The 22,369-nt window shown below is 60.1% G+C and overlaps 1 protein-coding gene across 4 annotated transcripts in view; it reads right to left on the reverse strand.

Moving 5' to 3' along the window:
* Window positions 1-18,520, reverse strand: part of CXXC5 (CXXC finger protein 5) — a 34,742-nt gene extending 16,222 nt beyond the window's left edge. Inside the window, exon 1 of one of the 4 annotated variants that reach the window (XM_084883185.1) lies at window positions 17,946-18,520. The gene's annotated coding sequence lies outside the window, so the exon portion shown is untranslated. Of the gene's footprint in view, window positions 1-16,742; window positions 17,046-17,782; window positions 17,905-17,945 lie in introns of those variants that run through there. The other 3 variants (XM_084883186.1, XM_084883188.1, XM_084883187.1) reach the window with 3 other exon arrangements.
* Window positions 18,521-22,369: the final 3,849 nt, after the last annotated feature.

Consider the following 22,369-nt stretch of genomic DNA (forward strand, 5'->3'; position numbering starts at 1 on the left):
GAGAAATTTCGCGAGGGAAATTTTTCGTTAGATGACAAGAGTGGTCGAGGCCGTGTGTCCAATTTTGATCAAGAAGCTCTTCAAGCTCTTTTGGTGCAAAATCCTCAAATTACCCAACAAGAGCTTGCGACAACTTTAAATTGTTCACAAAAAACAATTTCCAATCAATTGCGTGCACTTGGCAAAGTCCAAAAGTTTGGAAAATGGGTTCCTCATGAGTTGACCGACAACAACCGTAATCAAAGAGTCACAATTTGCAGTTCGCTCCTCTCTCGTCAAAACCGTTTGCCGTTTTTAGAGCAAATTGTTACCGGAGATGAAAAATGGGTGCTGTATATTAATTTGAAAAGGCGGCCTCAATGGTTGGACAAAAATGAGGCTCCACAGCCCACGCCAAAACCTGACTTGCATGCGAAAAAAGTGATGTTGTGTGTTTGGTGGAATTTTAAAGGAATTCATTATGAACTTTTACCATCTAACCCACATGTGTCAAACACAAGGCCCGCGGGCCAAATCCAGCCCGCCAGGCCTTGCAATGTGGCCCGCACTGCGCTGTCATCACTGCACTCCGCTGTCAGTTTATGACATTGTCAGTTTATGACTGTTCAGTAAACCATTCGGCCAGCGATTTAGGCTGAATTTTAGATTTTGGCCCCTTCTCTGATTGAGTTCGACACCCCTAATCTAACCAAACCATTACAAGTGCAGTGTATAGTGCCCAATTGGAAAGGTTAGCCCAAGCTTTAAGAGAAAAAGAACCCGCGCTGATTAATCGGAAGGGCGTAATTCTTCACCATAACGCACGACCGCATACTGCAAGAATCACTGCTGAAAAACTGCGCCAGTTGGAATGGCAAGTTCTCCCTCAACCTGCATATTCTCCTGATATTGCCCCTTCCGATTACCATTTGTTTCGTTCTTTGCAAAACTTTCTTCTTGGAAAAAAATTTAATAATGAGGAATGCCTCAAAAATGCATTGACCGAATTTTTTGCATCAAAATCACAAGAATTTTACAACAGAGGGATTAAAATGCTTCCTGAGCGTTGGGCACAAGTAGTAGAAAACAACGGCAACTATATTGTTGATTAAATTTTGTTGTATTGTTTAAATAAATTCGATTTAAAAGTATTAGAAAACGACATTAATTATTACTAGACCTAATACATGGCCATCCCTGTTTCTCAGATGAGGAAGAGGAGGCTCAGAGAAGCTAAAGGACCTGCCTAAGGTCGCACCACCTCTTGAAAGCCCAAACTCTTCACCTCGCTGGCCTCCTGCAGCCGGTATCTCTGACCTGCCCTGGCCTAGCGGCCTCTTGCCCCAGCCTTGACCCTCTTCTCTCTGGGTAAGACTGTACCAAGCCCACACTCCTCCAGACACTCAAACTTAGTTGGGCTGTTGTAATGAGGGGCCCTGGAAGTGGGGCCCCTGTATGCTGAGGGAGCCCTAGGATATGGGGCTTCCTCCTTAGCCTAGCTGGGTCACCCTAAAGATGGGGGGAGGGAGGGGCGCGCACCTACAGGTACACAGAAATATTCTGAGAATGGGATGGGGGGGCAGGGCGGGGCGGGGGAGAGACACACAATAGTTCCAGGAGTGCCAGGGTGAAAAGGGTTGGTCATATTCTCTGGCCTTCTCCTTGGGAAAGAGAGTCAATTTCAAGGCTCCTGTCGCCGACACTTGGGAGGGGCTGGACACTCAGAACACTGCCTGCCAGGTGGAGCAGGGAGCATCCAGCCCTCGGGAAGAACCCCCACCCGCTCCTGCCGGAGGACACAGCTGAATGACTCGAGCAAGTCACATCCTCTCTGAGCCTCAGTTGCTTCATCTGCACAATGGGCCCAACAATGTCCCTTGGGCCTTTCAGGTTTAGAGGGTTCCTTGAGAACAGGGATTCGGAAGGCCCGGACAGAACATCCAGTGGTCTATGTCAGCGGGGGACACTCGAGACAACAGGATCGGGGTACAGTAGAAGCGTGTCAATGGCTTGTTGGACATACAAACAAGTGGCTGAGTTCTCAGGATGCCAAGTTTATCTCAGCAGATTCAGCTGACAAGCCCTTTCCAGGTGCCCACCCTGGGCCACCACACTAGCCCGTGCTTTCCCCTCGCTGTGCGTCCGCTGCTGTCCCCGGGCTGCCCGGCCAGGCCGCGGGGTCCTCCCCGCCTGCCCAGGCGCTGCATGTCTCGGGCGGGTCAGCACTCGTGTCAGTAGGACTGGCTGGGTTTGGAGACTGCCACCTCTGGAACTGTCAATTAATTAACTTTCTTGAATTAATTTCCCAAGCAAAACTCCATAATTACATCTGTCTCAGTCAGTCCAAGCTGGGCAGGCAAGAGGACCCTACAAGGAGGTAGAACGGAGGGTGAGGGGGTGACCATACCAGTCCCAGGACCGGGTCAGAGAGGCGTTGGGGGTTGGGTTTCATCAAAGTAGGGGGACTGCCCATGTCCGCATGGATGCTGTCTGGAAGGGGGGGGGGGGCGGGCTGAGAAGCCAGAGCCCCCACGCCCAGCCAGGAGGTGGGGGCTCAGGGAGGCCCGTGACTGCGCAGCCCTTCCTGCTGCCCCACCCTAACCCCATGCCCCCAAACCACGGAGGATCTTGGCAGGGACCAGCAGCAGCACAGGCTCTGGCCTCGGCTGCAGCATTCTAATTTCCCAAAGGGGCTGAGATTAATTAGCTCACACACAGGCGCAGAGAGAGAGGAGAGTGGGAGCAGGGGAGGGCGGTGTCAGGCGAGGCGCTGGCTGACGCTCACCCCTGCCACCGCCCGCCCAGCAGGCAGTCAGGTGGCCTTGACAGCCTGGGTGCTCTGAAGGTCAGTGGCCAAGCTGGCTGAGCCAGCAGACTGGCACTGTCTCCTTCCCAGAATCCCTGAGACCGAGGCTGGGGGGACCAAACCAGGACAGCCGCCATCGGGGGGGGGGGGGGGGGTTACCATGTCACCACCATCAATCACATTTGTGCCAGGTGCAAGAGGTAGGCATCACGGTCCATCCACGTCACAGATGAGGACACTGAGGTTCAGAGCTGAGCGGGGCAGTGACCAGTCAGCCACCCAAGGTGCAGATGGTGAAAGGGAGACTCAGATCCGGGCTGGCCCCACTCTAGAAGCCCCTGGAGACCAGGGGACACCAGCGGAAGGGCACGTGGGTGTGTCCTTCCTCAGAGCGCACAGAGCAGAGGTAGAAACGGAGACCAGAAAGGGGAAGTGACTGGCCACACAGCACGAGGCCCCAAACCCAGAGCCTGCTCCTCCATGTGAGCACACCACCAACTCCCAGCGGCATGAACTGGACTCAGTGACCTTTAGTGAGCCCCAGCCCAGGGCCACATGGTGCCTGGTTGTCTCTGGCTAACCAGCACGCGGATCAGGAGTGGGGGTGGGGGTCACCGTGACTGTCCCTGTGTACGGAAAGGAAGGTATTTTCATCTCAAGGGCACTGGCTCAACGACTCCCTGCAGGGCTCCCTAGAGGGGAAAGGAGCCCCCAGGAAGGTGGGAGGTTGGGGGATGGGGGCCGTGAGGGACCCTGATTAGGCCCCTCGGTGGCTCTCACAACCGAATGTCCCGGGATTTGTCTGCAAGATCACTATGGCGGCCAACTTCTCCCTGGGGCACCCCTGACTCCCTATCCCGCTCCCAGTGAACCACTTCCGAAGTCAAGGCCAGCAGGGCTCACCCTTCCCAGGACTAAAGGGTCAGCAGTCCAAAGCCCTTTGGTTCCACCTGGGGAGTGCCCACAGCAGAGATCCCTAAGGGACTCATGGACCTGGGCGTAGGTGAAGAGGGGGCTGGCCCACTGGGAACCTCACTCATCGTGTGTGACCACCGGGAACAGGCGGAGCCTCCGGAGCACAGACGCAGGCCGCGAAAGGGCCCACAGGGCTATGGAGTCAGGGCTCCTCTTCCCCGCTGCAGGCTCCGTCCTAGGGTCATCACCAGCCAGCGTGGGTGTCAGGACAGCTTAAGCCAGGAGTGCTGGGGAACCGAGGTTGTGGCCCCAGTTCCGCCACCGTTTGCCTTTGAGTCTGAGCCAATCCCTGTGCCTCAGTTTCCTGAGCCCCGAATAAACCTTCTCCCCTCCCCAGCCTCTTACCTGCGAGAACATGGGGAGACGAGCGTCCAGGAGAGGTCCGGAGGCTGAAAGGAGGGCAGCACTCAGCTGTCTAGGCTTGCACTTCCTTTTCCCGCCCTGGTCCCCCAGCCCCGTCTGTCCTGTCAGCACTTCCGTCTCCCTCAGTCCCAACAGCCCTTCCACACAGGCATGCGCCAGGCTCCTCACTACCCTCCCAGGGCCTCACCTGCCACCTGGAAGTCCCTGTTCGAAGCTAACGTGGGGCCTTGCTATGTGTTGGGGGTGGGGGACAGACAAAGCCTTGGCTCTTTATGCTTCTTCATACTTTGAAGCCCCCGGGAAGGACCAGACACCGAAGACACCTAGGTGCCTCTGCCCTGGGCCCAGCCCATTCCTATCCTTCCCCCTCCCTGTGGCCCAAAGGCCAGCCTCTTCTCTCCCACACCTCAGCATCCCCATCGGAGGCGGCCAAATCCAAGACATTCTAATTAAAGAGTCCATGTCGTGGGGTACCACTCCCAGGAAAACGCCAGCTTTAATGGAGCAGACGGGGGAAAGGGGAGGGGAAAGGGGAGGGATTCAGGTATGACATGATGAGAACCACACCCCACCACCACCTTCAGGTCTTGCAGCTTTGAGACAGAGATAAGGCTCACAGCCACTTTAGAAGCGGCAAAAGTGAAGTCAGGGCGGTTAGCAGACTGGCCCACGGTTGCACAACAGGCAGTGACCAAGCCTGTCCAACTCAAGAACCCATGGCTCAGGGGACACCCAGCCGCCCTGACTGGCCATCGTCACTTGTTTTCCTCGGGATCCTTGGGCCTTGACCAGGAGGTGGACACCTGCTCCTTGACCCCCGCTGGGTTGTCTCAATCCGGTGGGCCCAGGACCATGTGCGGCCTGGGTGCTGGGTGACTGTGAAGCCATGCCCATTAAATTCAATCCTCTCATTTGAAAAACGGTGCACTTTTGGGTAAATGAAAAACGGGTATGCCCCAGTTCTGCCTCGCCCGGGGAAGGCAGGCCCCAGCCCGTGGGCAGCAGAAGCTTAGAGGCACCCCTCCAGGCCAGCAGCCCCGCTCTGCAGCCATTTTGCAGGCCAACCGACTGAGAACTGGGGGGAAATAACGAGGGGCTTGGAAATGAAGGGGACAGCGGAAAGCGGGTGCCAGGGTAACCAGGGAGGGTGGGAAGACAAGAGCCCATTAGATCAAAGGGATCTAATCTCTGGCATCCCCAGTCTCCCAAAGACCCCACACCAAGTGGAAGGAGCAGCTGGCCACTTGGCACTCCCGGTGGGCAGGGGGGAGAGAATCATTTTCCATGGCTTTCCTTTTCTAGGCTGTCCTCCTCCTAGCTCCTCTGCATCCCTCCCCCTCCACCCCAACCAGCCCTGCCACGGCCAGGGTGCCCATCCTGGAGAGAGGGGTGGGTGTGACAGCTCCAGGCCTGGTCCTTGCGCCTCCTCCTCAGAGGGCCAGCCGGTCTGGAAGGCTGGGGGAAAACGCCTTCCTTCTCACACCCACCTGACAGGGCTCAGCTGCCTCTGTGTGGCCGAGGGCTGAGCCTCCCTAACAGGGGGCATCTGGGTGAGAGGAGCCCAGCCAGTTCGAGTGCGTGTGCCAGGCTCCGCTGCGTCAGTGCTCCCGGCCCAACGCCGTGGCACCATCTGCGTGGGCGCTGTGGCCTGAGGACGCCTGCCGGGCCTGTGACAGGAGGGGGGATACGCACAACTGCCTTATGGAGCCGCGCCTGGGGTCCCCGAGGGGCATGTCACACACACGTATGACTGTGTGTGTCCATTTGCTGATATACATGCCGTTGTGTGTATGCAGCTCAGGACAGGGTAGGACAGGGAGTTGGGGGGGGGGGGGCACAAGAGGCTGGGGCTGTGAGTGTAACGGCGAGTGTGCTTCTGAAACGTCCAGGGCGAAGGTGATCAAGCCCACAACACGTGTGTCGGTTGTGTGTGCGGGTCATGTGGAGCTGTATGAGCTAAAGGACGGTGTCTGTCCAGAGCGTGTGCCCCTGGGCGTGCCACATGGGGAGTGCGTGAGCGTGCGCGGCCTGCCAGGCTGAAGGGCCTCGTGGGGCTGCCGGGGATGGGGTGACTCACGTCTCCTGAGCTCATCCTGCCGCCCGCCCGCCCGCCCGCCCGCCCAGCTCACCCTGCTCTGCTGGGCTCATGGCCGCCAGCGCAAGACGCGGTGGGAGGCTGGCTTGATAAATAACCTGCTGCTTCCCCGGGCCTCGGAGAAAGGGAGGCTGCCTCGCGGAGCGAAGGGGGAGGCGGGAGGGGGAGGCAGCCCCGGCCCCCCAGGCTCCGGCTGCCCTGGCCCCCACAGCCCAGGCTGCGGCTCCGGTTCCTGTTTCATCGAAACCTGAGCTGGGAAAAGCCTATCGGGTCATCTTGCCTGTCCCGCCGGCCGCCAGGCCCAGGCAAGCTGCCCCTCAGGGGACAAGCCCGCAGCCTGGCCACCGAGCCAGTGGGTGGGTGGGTAGGGGAGGATATTTCTGTCCAGACTAAATGCAGCTCCAGGATTCTGTCTGCACCCCCCACCACCGACAGCTGCTCCCAGGGGCCCCATGGCTCTGCGGGGCTGACTAAATATAGCCCCCCCACCCCCAAGGTTCACCTCTTCCCGCTGGCTCCGCCCACACGAGGGCAGGAAGGAGGCTGGGAGCCCACCGTGTGACCTTGGGCCAGTGTTGGCCTGTCCGGGCTCTCACCTCGGAAACACCAAGTACCACTCCGCTGCAGGTACTGACCTGCCCAACAGGCGCTATTGGAAAGGAGACCACCAAAGGCTACTAAAGAGGGGTCTTTGTCCAGGGAGATAAGGACTTGGTCCCCTCTTCCAAAATGACTCCAATCTGCTTCAGCAAAATAATAACGGGGGGGGGGGGGGGGGAGCCCCTACCTCGCAGCCCAAGGACCTTCAGGCGTATAAACATGGCCCCCTCTGCCCTGCCTGCTCCTCACCCAGGCTGGGCAATACCAGGTTCCTCCAATCTGCCCCAGCCAGACCCTGGCCAGGAAACAAGTTGTGCCAGGGTTGGGGGAGAGGGGAGGGGAGCTGGGACTTGGGAGCATGACAGCTGCTGTTTCCTGGAGGCCACCATCGGGCATAACCCGGATTCCTGCCTGGCTCCACACTCCACAGACAGCCTCTCCCAGGATCAGGCCCTCCACAGGCACTCCCTGCCCCGGCGTCCGCTCCGCCATCAGACCGGCCGGGGTCACGGCCCCGCGCCCCGCGCTGGGCGGCTGCAGGAAGAGAGGCTGCTGGGTACGCCTTCTGGTCCGGACCGGACCGGAACGGCGTCTCCGCGGGGCTCTGCCGGCGGGGGCGGCAGCCCCAGCTTCCCACCGCCCGCCCGCCGCCTGCCCACCCGGCTGCTTCCCCGGTCCCACACGCACCGAATTCCCCACATGCCTGTCTGTCTCTGACAGCTCGAGCAAATACTTGGCTGCGCGGGCACCCGCTGTTCCGAGCCCGCTGTGCCTCCTCCCTGCCTTCCCCAGGGGGGCTCTGCAGACGCAGCCGGGACGGGAGGGGGCCGGAGCCCAGGAGCCTGGTGGGCAGTGGGGGGGACCCGCCTGAATTCTGAGGCGACAATCCCCCGCCCCCAGGCCTGGGGGACCGAGAGGCCTGGAAGGCCACGGGAGCCAGCCCTGGCTGGGAGGCAGCTGCCAACGCCCCCACTGCCCCCCGGAACCTCCCGGAGGCCCTTCCGGGGGCCTCCCACTCGCCTCGGCCGATGAAACGGCATCTGCCACCCCCGCCGCCGCAGCTCGGGACAGGGTAGGACGGGGTGGGGGAGAAGAGGCCCCTGGGGAAGGCTTTGAAATCTGGACGGCGGCCCTGCCCCGCATGGCGGCCCCGGCCCCCCACCAAAGGCCCGGCCTCAGAGCAGGGGGGAGAGGCGGTGCATTCCAGCCCTCCCGCAGGCTGAGGGGCACACCCGCCCAGCTGCGGGCCTGGCACGTCCTCACTTGGGACTGCCTGGGGGGCCTCATCTGCCCCCAGCTCTCCTACTTCCTGCTTGCCTCGCCTCCTTCCCAGGAGACCAGGGGCGGAAACACTTCCTGAGATCCGCTGGGACTTCCCCACGGACACCGCCGTCCGGGCTGGCCAGCTCCCCTATCCCCCCGCCTCATTCCTTCCCCCAGAGTCACCCCTCAGCCAAACCCGCTCCCACTCCACGTCCGCAGCCAAGGAGCTCCCGCCCGCCCCCTGGCTCCACGCCCCCCAGCGCCCACAGCACCCAGCACATGTCCAGGCACAAAGCAGACCCTGAGCGAATGACCTCCTGGAAGAACAGCCTCCTTTGGAGACGGCTGTGCTAAGGTCAGGAGATGGCCTGGGGAGCGAGCCCTCCATTCACCGCTCTGCTTCCCGAGGGAGAGAGACGCTAACCATTTACCCACACCACCAATCCAGCCCTCCCAGGCTAGCCCCACGCTGTGCAGGCATCAGGGTGCTCTGTGCTTTGGGTCCAAATGTCCAGCTGACTGCTCCCCCACAAAAGAATTCCCGCCGTACGGTCTTTGCAAAGCCGGACTGTAGGACAGTCTCCTCTCCCATTGCACAGATGGGGCTGCTGAGGCCCCCGGGGGAGGGGGAGCTGCAGACAGCCATGAATCAGAGGGGGAGCTGGGAAGCTGCCCGGCCCCACCGGCTGTCGCTGGAAGCAACAGCCTACATTTCCTCCTCACACTGGTGTCTTGGGGCATGTGGGCGGCAGGCAGGTAGGCGGGCACCACCCAGAGGACCCCCGCTGCGCCTACAGGTCAGCCCCCTCCCCTCGCTCGCCTCACGGGGCCCACACAACCCCCTCCCCACACCGGGTAGATCCCCAAAGAGCAGCAGGCCAACGACAGGACTGGATTTCTGCCTCAGGTATGCGCTCATGTCACCTGAGGGCGCCACAGGGAAGCCCTCCCTCCATTCCCTCCATGTCCCCCAGCACCAAACAAGATGGAAACCTAACCACTCATGCTTTCCTGCCGCAGTAAAGCCCGTGGCTCTGTGACTCTAGAATCCCACCAGAACAGGAGTTCCTCTGCTCCAAGCGTTCTATGACTCCAGGTCCCTGTGACTACACACTCCAGGCCACCACACTCTGACACTCGAAGGAATAAAGACGGCCAAGCCCACTCCCAGCTCCTGCTGTGGGCCCAGCTAATGGACTCCCTGTCTAGCTTTGGGTGAGGTTGGAGACTGGCTCTCTCCCATCAGGGTCAACAGGAACTGGACCGAAGGCTGGGGGAGAGGGCCTGTGGATCATAGCTGGTCTCGTCCTGGAGAACAGACCAGCTCCTCAGGGCGCACACAGCCACGGACACTGCAGGTGTCAGGAAGCCCAGCCCTCGTCAGAGCCGTCAGAGGGAGAGTGGGTGACCAGAGGTCTGCGAGCTGCGCCCCCCTCCTGCAGCTGAGAGGGAGGGCGCACGTCAGGTCAGGGCTGGTCTCTGCTTCTCAGGTTCCAAGCCAAGCTCCGCGATTCATCTTCCTGTCCTCACCACCCACTACTTCCTCCTTCCCACCAGTCCCCTCACCTCCCAGGCTCCCGGGCTAGCCCCAACGCAGGCCAGCTCGCAGCCCCAGGGCAAAGGCTCCCAAGCCCATGGACAGAAAAACAGGTCCGGGGAGAAGATGTGGCCTGCCTGCCCCAGGTGCTCAGCCCCAGCAGCCTACTGGCCGCCGGCCACATCCCTCAGCCCCATCCCCTGCCCCCTGCCTCATTTCCCAGGATCCTCTACATACCAGTCTGATCATAAGCACACCTCCTATCCCAGGGTCCCTCGAGAGCACTCATTCCCACAACTAATCATCGGCCATTCATTAATTCACTCTTTCCTTCACCGAGCTGGCCAATCAGCCCATTCCCCCCCACCACCACCACATGCCAGGGGCCTGGGGATCTCAAGAAGGAGCGAGGAAAGCCTGAAGCCAGTAAGTATTCAGGGAATCCCGGCTGGGTGCCAGGCGGTGTGGAATTGTAGGAAACACCAGATGCAGACCACCCCTGGCCGTCATGGTGCTCAGAGCCAGGCAAGGGCTCTGCTGGGGCCTAATCCCACTTGTCAGTGGCAAGTCCTAGGTCAAGTCACAAACTCTGCAGCCTCAGTTTCCTCATCTGTACGTGGGGATGCCAACAGCACCCACTCACTGGGCTACTCGTGAGGATTAGAGGAAGTGAAGACGAGAAACACAGTGCCGGTTGGCCCTTGTCATTGCCATCGTTACAACTTCTCATTGTAACAATCGGAGGGACAGCAATTGATGAGAGCCACAGCTAGAGCCCTTCAAACACGTGGCTAGTGTCAGGCATGGGAGAACAGAAGGGAACCACTGCCACATCCCCCCGCAAGGCTGGCAAGGAACAGGCTCAAAGGATCCCACAAGCATGTGATGGAGGAGGGAGTCAGTGACAGGAGGCATGGCCCTGTCTCCACGGAAGGCACAATCCAGCATATGTCCATGCATGTTGCACATATACGTGCAAACACTTAGATGTGCACGTGTCTGTGCGCGTGAGGGACCTGGGAGTTCCAGCAGAGGGCAAATTATGTGCCAGGGGGGCGGCAGTACAGGGAACACAGCTGCTCACACCAGGTAAGGTTCCCCCTCCACCCCACCCCACCCCACCCCTTCCAGGGATCAGGGGATGTGGCAAGAGCGAGGACCAGGCCCGGTGGGGAGAGGCCTGGAAAGATGCTTTACATAGTTCTGGCCACCAGATTACAGGCCTAGGCTAGGCCCTGGGTGGGGGCGGGGGAGGCACTTCCAGGTGCTGCCGGCCCACACGAACCAGGCTCCAGAGCCCACACTTTACGCCTGTGCTGGCACCACGTAAGAGCGTTCCTGCTGGTAGGCCTGGCGAGTCCTAAGAGGTCAGAGGAGGTCACAGGGAAGGGAGGGGACAGTGGGCCCGAGGGCCATGTGGGGTCTGCTAGACAGGGAGGGTGGGTACCGGGCTCCCCTGGGGCCACCAGGCAGGCCTGGCTCTGCCCTGCCGGGGCCAGCAGCTGGAGGGGAGTAAATATAGCGCGGGGCGTCCCGGCCACATTCCTGGGAGGCCAGGACGGCCAGCCTGCCCGCTGCTCCAGGCAGAACACAGCAGCCAGGGCCCAGCGCTGCCACTGCCCTCTTCCCAAACAAACAGAAAAATAAATAAAACCAGCTCTCACGGCCAGCGCGGCTGGGGGGGTGCGGGGGTGGTGGTGAGAGGGGGCAGGAAGGGGTGGACCCAGGAGAGGGAGGGGAGGCAGGCAGGCAGACCAGTTGCTGAGGTTTCTGTTCCACTGGGAAAGAGGCGGCTGACAAAAGAGGAAAATGGAGAAAGAGGGCAGAGCGATGGCCAGGAGGGGCGAGCAGAAGTAAGAGAGATGGAGGGTGTGACAAGCAGAGGTGTCGGGGAGGCGGGTCAGGAGGGACAGGGAAGGTGTCAGGGCCAGTTGAGAGAAGGCAGAGGCAGCCTCTGGCCAGTAATTCAGCAGTTCAGCCACAGGCAGACAAAGGGGGCCATGAAATATTAAAGAGCCTAGGCCAATGAGTGACAGAGGTCACAGAAATAAGGAGACCTCCCGGGGACAACGGGGACCCCCGCTCCCCACCACCTGTCCCCCTCCACCACCTCCAGCAGAGCCCGGCTCCCCAGCTTTCCTCCCGCTGTGGCTCCTTTCAGTCCTTCCACCCGTGAGGCCGGGCTGAGGGAGGGAGGGGCCGTGGGGATTAGTGATGGCAGGGGACCTTTGCAGTCGCCTCTTCCCTCTGGCGGATCCGCGCTCAGGCGGCCTTCTGGAGCTGCCAGCCACCCTAGCACGGCCAGGCGGCCTGTCAGCACAGCCACTGCCACGGTGCCTCCTGGGGGAGGAAGGGGGTGGCTTCCAGCTTCTCCGTTACGAAAAAAAAAAAAAAAAAAAAAAAATCAGCCAAGCTACCGCTTTCCACAGAGACCAGCGGGGAGGGAAGGCCATGCCTCAAAGCTCAGCTAAGCCCCAGCGGGTAAGCCCGCGAGCAAGCCAGCGGGCCATCCCCGAGCCCTCCCACCCACCCCACCCACGCCCCATCACCCGCCTCACGACCTTGGTCAGTCCCCGCGTCCTTGAGCCTGTGTCTTCACCAGCCCCACCCAACCCAGGCATGGCGAGTGGAAAGAAAGAAGGTAAGTAATACGTTGAAAACCTGCTGGGGCACCTGGGACCGAGCACCTGCATGTAGACAACCCTCCCGAGCCTCGGTGAGGCCAAGCCTATCATCAGCCCCATTTTACAGATGGGAAAAGACACGCAGGAGGCGGAGGGATGCGCCTGAAGCCACACGCCTGATGATTACTAACACGATGGAAACCAAGACTAAACGTGGGCCTCGAGTTTGTTTTCTTCCTTTTCACTGGGGGGTACGAAGTCCTCCTCTCCATAAGAGCAACTTCAACTGAATGCTGACTGCGGGTTAGCCGCGGGTTAGCTAGGCACTGCACCGTCCTCTTGGTGCCCATTTGAAAATGGTCTTGTGGATCAGGCACTTATTTTCCCATATCGGGGATAAGGAGTCTGATGACCACAGGACACAGGATCACACCTGGCCAGGATTCGAAACCAGGTCTGTCTCCAGAGCCCGAGCTCCAACACACCTGCCTGGGTGAGGAGGGCTCAGGAGAGGGAGGGAGCTCAGTGATCCTGCTGGCCCCCATAAGGACACAAGAAATTAAAAACACAAGGTCATAACCCCTGTGCTGGGGGAATGGCCAGCAGCTGCTCTGGGAACAAGAGATGGGCAGGGCCTGTGGAGGCCGGGGGCGAGGGCTCCGCCCAGGGGCCTCGCTGGAGTGATCTGCCTGGTGGACCCACAACCTGGGTACCAGATAACACAAGCCCCCTCTCCAAGCACTGGGGATACCGAGGTGAGTCCAAAAAGGACCATCAGAACCTGTCCTGTTGACCCCCCCAAGATTCCAACATGCACCCCAGGGCTAGTGTGCCCGGAACTAATCTTGCCCCCACCCAGAGCCCTTAGTGCTGGCGGAAGGGGGGCAGGATCCCCTCCTTCCCTTCTAGGCCCTCCAAGCCCAGAGGGAGGCCGGCATCAGAGGCAGGAAATGAAGAAGAATTTGCGATCTAATTGAGCTGGTGGGGGATTAGGCGGCAGAATGCAATTACAGGGGCTGGAGCAGGGCCAGGGGCACTGACACCCTGAGATGTGGCCTGGCCCAGGTGACTGGGCTTAGCAGGGCCCTGGCCGGGGACACCCTGCTGGGAGGGCTGCAGAAGACAGGTAGGGAAGGATTTGGAGCCAGAAGGTTCCTTCCTCAGCACACAAGGACAGCTCCATCTAACACCCAAGAGCCCTGTGGACTCTCACATAGGGAGCAGGCAGATAGGAGCACATGCTCTCACAGACTCTGTTCATGTATGTACACACGTGTTCATATTCCCATGAAAACCCCACCTATGTTCATTTGTATGGAGACCAGCAGACACAAAACTCTGGCCCTTTGCTGCCACTGGCTCCAAAAGGGGTGGGGGTGGGGGGACTAAAAAAAAAAATACCCATGACCTTAAAATCCTTTTATTCCTGTAATCACAGGCTGCCATTGACGTGGATACGTGCTGTCACCCCGGCCCCAGCCAGTCTCCCTCCACGGCTTCCAAAACTCCCAGCAGGCAGGCAGGCGGGGAAGCTGCCCAATTACCGCCAGGGAGGGCTGGGGAAAGAAAGGACCTGGAGGGGGAGGCTCAGAAAGACAGACTGGAAGACAGAGACACAGAAAGAGAAAGGAACACAGCCACCAGCCACCAACAGCAGACATAGATTAAAGCCCTCACAGCTCAGATATGCCCAGGTTCATGTTCACACTTTCACAATTCAGATACACCACTTTGGGAGCACCAGCCGCTCCCAGATTTACAAACACACAGATATACACGGATCATAAATATACACTCTACAAAATTCCAAGCATATGCAACTCAGAATATACCAATTCCCAGATTCACAGGGACACATAAGTACAATGCAGACACAACTCCTAGATGCCCAGATACACACGCTCAGACTACCACACCCCAAGACAGACACATCTACATGCCCTGAGTCATAAGCACCCCGGCAGCCTGGGTTCCCACACCCCAGGCCAACAGACTGTCCCCACACAGCCTCCTCTAGCAGCTGACACTGGCTGGCTGTAGGGAGCAGGTGGGATGGCTGGCCATTCCTGGGTCTTCGGGGGGGGGGGGGGGGGCAGTCCTTTCTCATTGCCTGCAGCCTGGGAGGTGGGCTCAGAGTTGGGGGGAATTAAGAGGGAAGAGAAAGCAAAAAAAAAAAACTTGAGTGGGATATTCTTGTTGGGCAGTAGTGCGTGAGTAACAGGGGAGGCTTTTTGTGGTCTGGTGAGTTCCAGCTATGAGTGAGAGTTTAACTATTAATACACTTAATCAAGGACACGACACTACACACACACACACACACACACACACACACACACAGGCTAGAGGCTAGAATGGGAGGACCAGGTGATGAGGATAAGAGGGAGAGCCCAGGGAGGGGAAATAAGGAAAAGCCCCAATCAGGACTGCAGGAGGTGGGGAAAGAGGGCGGAGCTTCCAGCCTGGGCCCGCCTCCGGAGCAGGGGCAGAGTAGGTGGTTCATTTCGGCCCCCCCAGAAGGGTGGGGCTTGACACACAGTAGGTGCTGGATAAACACACATGGGGCCAGTGAATGAATAAGTGAATTATAGAGAGAGCAGGCAATAATAATAGTAATAACAATAACTGAGCCCCACCCCATCCTTGGCCAGGCCTGGGGAGTTCTGGCATCATGGCCACCCCTCCAGACAGGGGCTCAGAAAGCGTGTCTAGGTCTGGCTCCTCAGGATCCTCTCCCTTCTTCCACCTTATCCCGCCCTCTGGAAAGTCAGCTGGCCTCGGCCAAGCCCACAATTCTCCCTCCCAAGGAGAACCCCATCTCCGTTCCCCACTCCCATAAGTAACTAGGTGGGATCCTAATGAAGGTGGGGTATTTAATTCCCAAAGACTTGGTTCTTGATACAGATGCAATTCTGCCCCCCCCCCACCCCTATGAGCCTCACTCAGTTCCACACTTGCTAAATGGGTAGAAGGCATGCTAAAAGCGGGAAAGGGGCGGCCAGAGCTGGGGGTCACAGTGGGAGCCCACAGAACATAGGCCTGCACTGGCTTAGGCCCTGGATGCAGAATCCTCCCCTCCCCTTCCCCCATCCAGCCCAGCCCAGCCCAACCCAGCCCAGCCGGGTGGACATTCCAGGCCTCACGTGATAAAGACGAGGCCGCTGGCCCACGGGTAAGTCAACAGGCTCTGCCGGGGGAGATAGGAGGCCTGGGCCAGGGTCACCTGCTGAGCCGAGAAAACAGCCGGGCCCAAACACACACACACATAAATAAGGCGCCAACGGACAGCCAGCCAGCCAGCCAAGGGTCTGCCTTCTGCAGAGGAACCTCGAAAAAGGAGGTGGCATGGGGGAGGGAGGTGCGAGGCTGGCTTAGGGGCTTCCCCCGGAGGGAGAGCTTCAGCATCTGCCAGAATTGGGGATTGGGAGGGGGGGGAGGGGGGCCGGGGGCCTTTTACCAAGATCTCCAGAGACCAAACTCCCTAAGCAGTTCCCACCCCTTCTCAGGGGGGAAAAAAAAAAGAAAAAAAAATCGTCCCCTCTCCCTCCTCCCCAAGGAGAGAGAACAATTTCCGTTCTGGGAGGGGGGGTGACAGCTGCAGAGCGGGCCACGAACCCCCCTCGGCCCCCCTCCCCCGGTCTTGCCGGAGTCTCATCCAGAGAAACTGCTAAATCAACACGACGCGGGTAGGTGAGCGGCCTCGGTCTCTCCGCAGCGGTCTCCAAAAGGGGTCTGGGAGACTCCGGGTCCCGTTCCTGGGTTTCCCGCTGCGGGTCGGGGTCTTGGAGAGGGGGATCAGGACGAGCCGAGGCCAACACACCCCCTCCAAACGTCTCATTGAAATGCTCCGCAGTTGCACGAAGGACACCCCCCCCCCCCCCCGCCGCCGCCGCCCCGGGGCCGGGGCGGCTGAGGTGGCGCCGGGCTTTCAAACGCGCTCCCCCCGCCCGCGGCCGCGCGCAGCCCCCGCCCGCGGCCCCGGCGGAGAACTTGAAAGGGACGCGGCGGCCGCCCGGGGCAGCGAGGCGGGGGCCGGGCCGGGCGGCACTCACGCCCCCTCCCCGCGCTTCCTGCGCCGAGGCGGGGGGAGGCGGGCGGTGCGACACTGCGCGGCCCCCGCGGCGCGGGGAGGGGGGGTCCGGAGGCTGGTGCGCCGGGGTCCCCTGCTGCCCCCCCAATCCGAAGGCGCAACTCTCAGACCACCCAGCGTCCAGAGGCGAAGGAGGGCGCGGCTGCCACCCCACAGACCCCCATAGCAGGAGGGAGAGAGAGAGAGAGAGAGAGAGAGAGAGAGAGAGAGAGAGAGAGAGAGAGAGAGAGAGAGAATCTTCCCGGATGAGTATCTACAGAACATCCCCCCCCCCCAAAAAAAAATAATAATAATAAAATCCGCCGGTGCCTCCTTGAAGATCATGACACGAACCCAACTCTGCGCACCCCTTCCGATTCCTGAGAGGAAAGGGGGGAGGTGAGGAACAAACAACAAAATGCGATCTTGCTCACACATCGGGCGCTTCAGCTCTTCTGACAGGTTCCGGGGGCGGCCCCCCGTTTAAAAACGGGGGTCACTCACTTTCTGTTGGCCCTACAAATAAACAAAGCCAGGCGCACCCCGCACGCCCCTCCGGAAAGCAGCGCGTTCCAGGCCCGGACAACTTCCCCCGGCGAGAGAATTAACACGTTCCCAGCGCGCCCCCGGCCCCCGGCCCGCTCCGGGGAGCCCGGGGGAGAGGGTCCGGGCCGAACTTCTGGAGTGAATGCGGGGCCGGGGCCGCGAGGCGGGAGCCCGGCACGGCCGCCTCCCGCAGCTCCGCGGGGAGGACACCCCCATTCCCCCGGCTGTGCGCGCCGCGCGGCCACGCGGGGCTGGGAGGCAGCCCGAACGCCGCCGCCGCCCCCCCCCCCGGCCGGAGGGGAAGGGAGCGAGGCCCGGGGCGCGGCGAGGGAGGGGGGCCGTGAGACACTGACGGGAAAAAAAGGTCAAACTCGCTCAGCCCGCCAGGCGCCCTGAGGGCAGCGGGGAAGAGCCGGAGGGGGAAATGTGGCCGCCGCCCGCCCGCCCGCTCCGAGGGAGGGGGAGATCAGCCGCGCGTGGTCCGGGACAGCCGCCGTCGCCCCCAAAACGCGGGGCTGAGAGTGGGGTCCGACGGGGGAGCGCGCGCCAGGGGTCGCCCATCAGCCGCCCCCGCAGGCGGAGCGCCCGCCCAGCCCCGGGCGGTGAGGACCCGGGGTCCCGCCGCCCCAACGCCCTCCGGCTTGGGGACTCGGGAAGAGGACGGTACCCCCCGCGGGGAGAGCCCTGGCCCCGATCCGGGGCGCCCAGCCCGCAGCCCCGACCCTAAAACCCCTCTTTTTGTCTGAACTCAGTGATCTGCGACCGCGCCAACTGCGGCGAGGGGAAGCTCGGGTACGGCGGCGGCCACCGCGCGATCGCGGGCGCCGGGGTTCCCAGCCTCCGGGGCTCCGGGACCCAGGCTGCCGGCGCCCCCCACGCCCTCACCCCCAAACGCGGACCCCTCCTTCCCTGTCCCCGCTCTCCGCACCTGAACTTCGGGGGAGCCCGCGCCGCCAAACTTTCCGCCGACTTGCAGCGAACTCCGGCCCTGGCCGCGCACCGGGCCCCGGGGGAGGAGAGGGAGGGAGGCGGGGAAGGGGAGGGGGCCGGCCTCCGGGGGGGTCGGGGGAGGGCCGTGGCTCGACACCTACCGGCTCTCAGAGTCGTCCAAGCCGCCACCGCCGCTGCCGCCGCCGCGAGGACGAGGGGGAGGGGCGGGGCGGGGAGCGGCGCTCCGCTCCGGGCTCCGGGCGCCGCCGCCGCGGTGCGCTCCCCTCCAGCCCCGCCGCCCGCCGCGCCCGGTCCGGAGCCGGAGTCACGCCGCCCGGGCTGGCCCGAGGCGGGGAGGGGGGGGAGCCTGCAGCACCTGCCCCTCCTCCCCCTCCCCGCGGCCCAAATTAAAAAAACAACAAAAAGCAACTAATCACCCCCAAGCAGAGCGCGCCGCGGCGGGCGGAGGGCGAAGCGTGAGGCGCCCGGACTCAGCGGGCGGCGCGCATGGCTGGACTCGGGCTGGCCTGGGCTGGGACGCGGGGCCGGCTTCGGGGGCAAGGTCCGGCTGCTCCTCCCGCTCGGCTCGGGCGCCTGCTCCCGCCGCCGCCGCCGCCTGTGCTGCCGCCGGTGCCGCCGCCTCTACATCCCCGCTCCGGCTCCGCCGCCTCTGCCGCCGCCGCCGCCGCGCGCCCGCCCGGGCAGGAGCTCTGAACGCTGCCCGGGGGCTGCCGGCAAAACCCGGACCGGACTCGCTGCTCCTCCCCCCCCCCCAACCCCACCCCCGCTACCTCCGCTCCCCTCCCTCCTCCCTCCGCCTCCCTCCCCGCGCAGCACCGGCCACTTAGACGCCGCAGGCTCAGAGGCCCGAGCCGCAGCCGCGGCGCCTCCAGCTCCCCGCGCTGACGAATTGGCCCAGGCTCAGCTCCCCATCACGACGCCTTGTCTTCGCCTCTCTCCCCACAACTTTGCAAAAATAAGAGATACCTCCCCGTTTTATGAGGGGTGCAGAGGCTTGGACACCCACCCTACTTTAAAACCTGCCGTCCCTCCGCCCCATCTGCAGCCGTGCCCCTCCGATCACAGGCTTGTATAATAGGTCCAGCGTCGCCTAGCAGAGGTCTGTTGGAGCTAGACGCAGCGATTCAAAGACCCCGGCTTTCCGGAGCGCTTTCTTGGACTGGGTGGGCTCTGGTTCCCATGGAGAAGAAGGGCAGAGAGTCCTGTTCCCATTTCACAGATGAGGAAACTGACCCAAGAAAAGACATTTTTCGTCCTATGCCGCCGGTGGCAGCTCGAAGCCCTGAGTCCTGGGGCTAAGGCACTCCCATTTTGGTGCCCTGGAGCCGTGGCCTACAAACTCCAAGGATAAAATAATGCCTATCTTAAAACAGCACGCAACAGACACTGATTGAAAGAGATTAAAAAAACCCATCGGGTACAGATTTTAGTCCGGCATATCCATGCATGGCTGGTGATATGGCAGAAGTCCTTTTTCCGCCCTCTCAGGGATCCACAGAGTAAAGCCCAGGCTGCTGTAATCCCAAACTGCAGATAATCCCAAAGTGAAAAAATTTCTGTAATTCTGTGGAATTCGTGGGGGTGGGTTTGTGTTTCTTCTTTGAGGCGGAGAAAACACAGCCCCCAGCCTCCAGACCCTGGGGGGATAGGGAGCAGGGCGGTTGGGGGAAGTCTGCCTTGAGTTAAACAGTTGCAACCCTAGATCAGTTGGGGCCCAGATAACAGGGAGTTAACTCTGGTGACCCGGGTGCCTCCAGCCACAGGCCTCCCAGCCTGGCCTCTGTGAGAGAAGCCGTGGGAGAAGCCCTGGGAGAAGCGAAACCAGCTCCCACCTCGCTACTTCCTCTCCTCTGTGCAGCCTGCCGGTCTCCTAGGAGGCGGCGGAGGGCCTTGAGGCCAGTTGTTTAAGGGAGCAGACAGCTGCCCACCCTCCGAGTCTAAATTTGGTGCTGGGACCTTGACATACTTGGCCAGGAGGTAGGGGAGTGAGAGAGGTGTCAAAGGGCAGAGTTCACCTGGAATGTGTTTGCTGCCTTCTCTACCCCTCCTGGCCTCCTGGGCCATAAGGAGTGGTCCCTCCCCAAACACTGTGGACGTGTCCTCCCTTCCTTCCACAAATTCCAAGTGTACTTACTCTTAACTTTATTCAAGGAATGCTTCCCCAGGGGAGGTGCTTAGCCTTTCCTCTCCTCCCCAGCACCCTTCCTCAAAGTCAACCCGAGCAAACATGCTATGTGAGCAAAAGCAAGGTCCTTGCTCTGGGGACACGGTTTTAGGAAAAGTAAACACCTCTGATCGCCCCCTAAACTCCTTCAAGACACATTCCAGGTCCCACCCTGAGGCCAGGTACCACGTTGGCACTGACCATACAAAGAAAAAGGAGGGAGGACCGAAACCGGTTTGGCTCAGTGGATAGAGCGTCGGCCTGCAGACTCAAAGGTCCCAGGTTCCATTCCGGTCAAGGGCATGTACCTTGGTTGCGGGCACATCCTCAGTGGGGGGTGTACCAGAGGCAGCTGATTGATGATTCTCTCTCATCGATGTTTCTCTCTATCCTTCTCTCTTCCTCTCTGTAAAAATTCAATAAAAAAAATATATTTTTTTTAAAGGAGGGAGGGTCCCAGATCTCCTACACTTAGCCCACCTCCATCTACCTCTTCTGGGGAAGCTGAGGCACACACGGTGAGGAGGCATCTGTCCCCCAAGAGTTAGCAGTAGGCCTCCGAGGACTAGGATCCAAGAAATGAAGCTCAATCCTGCAGAGTTCCTGAAGCGAAGGGTCAGTGCAGAATCAAGTCTGCACACCTAAAAGAAGCTTCATGCTAGCATTCATGGGGGAGGGTGGATAGTGGCTTCCACCTCAGGGAATTACTATTATCCACATTTTTTACTGGGGAACTCTGCCCCCAATTCAGAAGAGCAAAGCCACGGGGCTGCAGGCTGCAATAGCCATGAGCCCAGGGGATTCCACAGGTGACCTCGGAGTAGGGCTTTTGGTGCACACCTGCCCCGGTTCAGAGGATGGATCTAGGAGTCTTCCCCTGCTCCTGGAAATTAAGAACTGAGGGAGATCCAGACCCTCTCCTATCCAACCCAGGTAGGAACCAGAGGGGAGAAGGGCAGAACTGTGGACATGGGAAATGCAACGTGAACAGGAAATGTCATGTGCAAACCATCCACACACAACTCTCCACCATCACAAATGAGACAAGCGGGGGGCACCCAGGAAGGACCCAGTGCCAGTCTGGCCTTGGGAGAGATCACCCCCATTTTAGCCTCCTTCCATAGGATGTGAAGCCACTCTGATTCACTATTTGTCCTCACTCCCTGCCTCCAAAGAGGAATATTTAAGTTTCATATTGTTATTCAGCCAGTTTAGATTCAGGAAGCAAATGCCTTAAGTTCCCAGCACCTTTGGAGGAGAGAGGGGCCTGTCTTCTAGGAAGGAGTATGTTTAGCACAACGCTCTCTCAGGGCAGGGCATTGTGCTAACCAGCTCAGGTGCATTATCTCATTTAAGCCTTACACCAGCCCCAGCAGTAGTACCATCCCCATTTTTCAGACGAGGAAACTGAAGTGAGACTGGAACCAAAGTTGTTCTCCTAACTCTGAGCTTGGCTGTCCTGGCGAGGCTTCTCACACACATCTGCCCTGAGGTTCACTTGCTTTACATCCTGTAGTGATTCCCCGGAGCCCAGCAGGCTCAGCCCACGCCCCTTCCCCAGCTGGACCTGGCTTCGCTGACCAGCCCTGTGCCCCCCGGAACCCCTGGGCCCCGCTGACCAGTGACACCCAACACTAGTGGTTCCCTCCGAAACCCCAACACTCTTCCTTCAGGTTTCCATGGCTTCACATGCTCCCTCTGCCCAGAAGCGCCATGATCAAGCCCATCCCATGAACTCCTCAATGAAGACCAACAGCATGTGTCACCTCACTGGGAACCTCTGATTCCCAGCCTGTTTGGCCCGTATCTACAGGCCACCATTAGCCTTTGTGCAAATTAGAAAACGGTACTCCCTTCGGGCAGGTATACGCACCCCTTTGGCAGCAGTTCGTGAACTGCCTTTTCAGTCCTCCTAGCTTCCTTTGTGGGGGGCCTTGTTGCAGTGCCTGCACTGAACTGTGTACTCTGTGGCCAGGCTTGGGGGCCCCTCATCTCTTCCCTCCTATGGCCACAGTGACCACACTGCACAAAAATAGCTTTTATTTACATAGCTGTCTCCCCACCCCCACATCACCACCACCCATGAAGTCTTTGAGGGGAAGGGGAAATCTGCCTGTCCTGGGCCTGGATGGAGCCTGGGCACTAAGTAGGTACCACTAATAACAATTGTAGTCAACATCTTTTAAAAAAATATATATATTTTATTGATTTTTGATAGAGAGGAAGGAAGATAGAGAGTTAGAAACATCAATGAGAGAGAAACACCGATCAGCTGCCTCCTGCACACCCTCTACTGGGGATGTGCCTGTAGCCAAGTTACATGCCCTTGACCGGAATCGAACCCGGGACCCTTCAGTTCGCAGGCCGACGCTCTATCCACTGAGCCAAACCGGTTTCGGC

Source organism: Pipistrellus hanaki (genome assembly GCF_964339955.1).
Source record: "Pipistrellus hanaki genome assembly, chromosome: 5".
Classification (NCBI taxonomy): Eukaryota; Metazoa; Chordata; class Mammalia; order Chiroptera; family Vespertilionidae; genus Pipistrellus; species Pipistrellus hanaki.